The sequence below is a fragment of the Pogona vitticeps genome, chromosome 1 (genome assembly GCF_051106095.1).
Source record: "Pogona vitticeps strain Pit_001003342236 chromosome 1, PviZW2.1, whole genome shotgun sequence".
NCBI classification, from domain to species: domain Eukaryota; kingdom Metazoa; phylum Chordata; class Lepidosauria; order Squamata; family Agamidae; genus Pogona; species Pogona vitticeps.
This window is the reverse complement of record NC_135783.1, coordinates 324,804,865-324,809,628: the sequence shown is the minus strand read 5'-3', so window position 1 is coordinate 324,809,628 and position 4,764 is coordinate 324,804,865.

The following is a 4,764-nucleotide window of genomic DNA, read 5'->3' as shown; positions in this document are numbered from 1 at the left end:
TTACTATATTGTGCTAATATTTTTACATAAAGGTACTGTAAATTGTATATATGAAAACAAAAGCTATTATAAACTGCCACTTAGAGATAGCTTCCCTGTAGTCTGTTTCATGGATTAAAGATGTGTGTGATACTTTTATCACACACATCTGGAGGGGATACTCCTCAATTCAGAGCATGTTACCATAGTCTTTCGAGACTGAAGGATGCCTATGATGATACTTTTATGAGACCATTAAAAAAATCATAAGCATGAGCTAGCTTTTGACTCCACATCAATGTTCCCTCTAATTCCCTCTAATTTGTGTTAGTGTGCCCCCCCTTTACTCCCAATTGTTGCAGGGTTCCGGTGACAACTGGAAGTAAATGGGCAGCAACAGTGGCAAGGGGCCACTGCCAAGAAGGCCTGGTTTCTTGTTCTTTCTTTCCGGGCCTTCCTCGGTGTTAGGCCCCTCAGCTGCCCGTCCAGGTTAGAACGAGTGATTTGGGTAGATCCAGGTAGGAGGAGACGTTCCACTATATATCGAGATCCTAAACTGTTTAGGGCTTTATATGTCATAATTAACACTTTGAAATCAATGCGGAAACAAACGGGCAGCCAGTGCAATGCGTGGAGAGATATGTTGGGAGGGTGGGAGGTATATGTTGATCTTTTCTCACCCCACTGAGAAGTCTGGCTGCCGCATTCTGCACCATTTGAAGCTTCCATATCAACCTCAAAGATAGCCCCACGTAAAGTGCATTACACTAGTCTGATCTTGAGACTACAAGTGCATGGACCAGAGTGGTGGGCGCCCCAACATCAAGATTAGGACTCTGGAGAGCAAGATTCAAATCCCCACTTGGCCATGTAAGCTCATTGGGGGAGCAGAACTGGTTAAAAAAACTCCTTAAATACCTTGCTTACCTACCTCGTTAGGGTTGCTATAAGTCAGTTCTGACTTGACAGCACAGAACACACAGACACAATTATTAAATAGGCAGTGAGCATAAAAAGGTGCCCCACACACCATCATTGTGAGAAACAGATGGGGTAAACACAAGGTCTTGTTCTTAGTGTCAGCAAAATTATGTTCTAATAGAGAAAATAGATTAATCAAATACACCCAAGCTTAAGAGTCATAGCTTGATAGATGCCATCAATAAGCTTTGAATTATGGCTTCCTATGTTACACATTTATTTATATACCTTGCCTAGATGGCAGCAGAAGTGCAAAAACAGACTTGCATACAAATCCAAGCACAAGAGGAATCCACGAAAGTAAATTTCAACAACTGGTACCACCACCGTGAGGTGATGTACAAATTTAGAGGATAGAGCATTTGTGCTCCTTGTGTCTGCAGAAAGGGATTTGGATACACAAAACCTTATTCTGAAAAAAAATACTGTTCTTGAAAATGCCACAATATTTTGCCTTTGTTTTCCATTTCCCTCTTAAATTTTGCCAAGAAAAGAAGAAAAGAAATTGAACCTAAAAATGAGAAGATTCCCACGAAATACAGTTTACCAAAATAGCTAAATAGTGGTGTTGACATTCAAAGTTATAGCGAATGTTGCATTCAGCAAGAAAAACTAGATGTTGCTCTTTTTTTATGAGAGAAAAATTAAAATATGCTACTAGGGGTGGCAATTTGGGTGGGTGGGGATGAATTTCCCATCCCATAATTTGCCAGGAATACTCCCTCAGGCTGAATTAATTTGGAAACTGTCAAACCGGGAGCTGGAGCAGACATCCAACTTCCGTGGTGCTTTGCAGTCTGAAAAGTCCCAGCTGTGCCTTTGCAAATGTGGGGACCAGAAGTTTGTTTTTTTATGAACTATTTCTAAGTACTATTTTCACAATAGTGAAAATGTTTCATTTATTCATTTTTGAGCAGGGCTGCTACTATTACTACTGTACTACTTAAATTAACAACATTCTTGTTGAAGGATAGTTTTTTTCCCCACAGGTAGCCTAAACTTCATGGAAGAGCCTCTATTATATAATTCACCCGGCTGTTTTGCTGTCATTCCAGCAGCAAATGTGTATGTGATTTGCAAACAGTTCACTAACAGATTTATTTATTTATAAAACAACAACATTAATACAATTGAAGATGGCGAAATAAATTAGGTATTGACAGGAGGGAAGGCCTATCTTAAGAGCTACGTTTTGAGTTGGCTCTTAAAAACACCCAGCGAGGGTGTCCGACAAGTTCCTGAAGGGTGATTGTTCCAGAGGCGAGAGGCCACGGCCGAGAAGGCCCGCTTTCTTGTCCTTTCTCTCCGGGCCTCCCTTGGCATTTAGGCCCCTCAGCCACCCATCTTGACTAAAGCGAGTGATTCAGGTAGATCGAGGCAGGGGGAGGCGTTCCACCAGATATTGAGGTCCTAAACCGCTCCCATTAGTGCCACAGTGCTACTCCAGGAGGTTCACTTTAAAATACACAATCATTAATAAAATAATATAATAAAAACCATATAACGAACTAAGCACATGAAGACAGAAGGTGGCAGAACAAAGATGAAACCAAGTAAAAGAAAAATCATGAAAATAAAAGTAACAGTAACTGGACAGAGAGGTAAGATCAATCTGAGCTCATCTAAGGTCAGAGAGGAAAGCCTCCCTGAAAAGCTATGGCTTCAATTGCCCCTTGAATGTCAACAGGGAGGGGGCCAGGCGCAGCTCCTCCTGCAGTTGGTTCCACAGATATGGAGCCACCACAAAGAATGCCCTACCTCTCGGAGAAGACTTATGGGCCTCCCTCAGGGTGGCTATCCGGAGGACCCTTTCCTGCAATGATGTCATCTCTCTCTCTCTCTCTCTCTCTCTCCTCCCTTTCTTCTTGCTCTAGTCCACCTACATCATTTGACCTATAGGACCATTTTTATTAATTTTGTTTTATATACATTCAGCCCCATGTCGTGTAATGGACAAGATGGTATCTACTGTACACACTTGAGAGAATAAATTTTGCACTGTTTTTACACTGAATTTTGCACTGTTGAAACAAGTGTGAAGTATGATTTGTTCTACTCTGAAATCCAGCATTTTATTTCATAATGAGAAAGTTTGCTAATGGGAAAAACAAGACAAATTTGCATCAGACCACTGGGTCACCTTGTCCAGGAGTCTAGCTAGTTTCTTTGGCAATGTAGCAGATAAAATGGAAGGTAAGATATGGGTGAATTGAGAAGATCAGTCACTGAATATGAACATATCCAATTCCATTAGCTCCTAAATTCTCATTTTTGTGTATTTGTGCCATTTTGACTCCTCTTGCAACAGGATTATCACAGAAGGTAAGTGTATACCTTGGCTTTTTTAGGTCCCTGCTCAAAGCTGTTGCTGAGAAATTCAACCTTCCCACCTTTCATGTATACTCTTGACAGCGGAAAAATCCTATACAGTCCATATGATATAGTCGGACCCCTGTATCAGTGTGATCAGTGTCCACTGACTCACTTATTCGCATGTGAAAATATTTAAAATATTAAAAGAAAATTTCCTAGAAATATATATTTCTAATGACAAAGTTACCAGAACCCAGGGACCATGTCATCTATAATGCCTGCTAGATATATTTCCACAGTGTCATTACCAGAACTGGCCACTAGAGGGAATCAGAGACAAGGCTATATATAGCGTTCGCTATTACCATTTTATTACCTTTATTACTACAGTGTTCACTATAATTCACATTTTTCAGCATCTGCTGTGTGTGTGTGTGTGTGTGTGTGTGTGTGTGTGTGTGCATGCGTGTGTGTGTGTGTGTCTTGGAACAGATCCTCTGTGGATTCGGGGGACCTATTCTACATGAATATGTCAGGGCATAATGACTCAGCATACTTTGATTTGGCAATGTTTTCCAGCTGGTTGTCTTTTAGTAACTCTGGATTGCCCTCAGTTTATGAGGAACACACGAAAATGCCTGATGTAGCCTTTATGGCATACAACCTCCAACAGAGACAGAGTGAGGCACAAAACAGCCAAGGTCCAATGCCAAAAAGTCCCATGAAATCAGTAAACTTAAAGGCACCAGGGCCTCATGATCTGAGTGAGGACTGTTTCCTCTTGTCACTGCTTTGCTCCTGGGCTGCTAGTGTTTAAAGTGTTTCACTCTTTGGCTGGATTGGACCCGTGTTTTTTTTCCTGTCTAGATTTCAAATTAAAGAAACTGGGTGAAGATGATCACATTTACAGTTATTCTGATAACTTTAACCCCTGAATTTTTTTCTTCTAAATATATATAATCCTGGATTCAATAGACCCAATGAAAAAATATTTTGTTATCTATATCTTGACAGCTGCAAGAATTCTTCTTGATAAACATTGGAAGGACCTGGAGAATCAATCTCAAGATGATTTAATATCAAAAAAAACACATGGATACAGCAGAAATGGACAAACTATCAGACTGGCTAGACTTAACAAGAAAGACAAATCATGAAGATCGTTGGCATAAATTTTACGATTGGCTTAGAAATAGAATGAAAATTCATATTTGATAATTGAAAGCCTAAGATCAATTTAGAAATAGAATATGTACAGTATTATAAATTAGTTACACCGGAAGCTTATGTATCTTTGAAATGTAATAGATAAGAATGAATACTGTAAAATGTTCGTGTTGATGTACAACCCCTGTTCAGTCCCATGTGCCCTGTCCCCTATCCTTACACCTAACTTATAAAATAAATTTTAAAAAACGATGATCACATTTATTGGATGAATGTCCTTTCTTGAACCTGGAGAGCTCTTCTTCATCCCCCCCACATAACCTA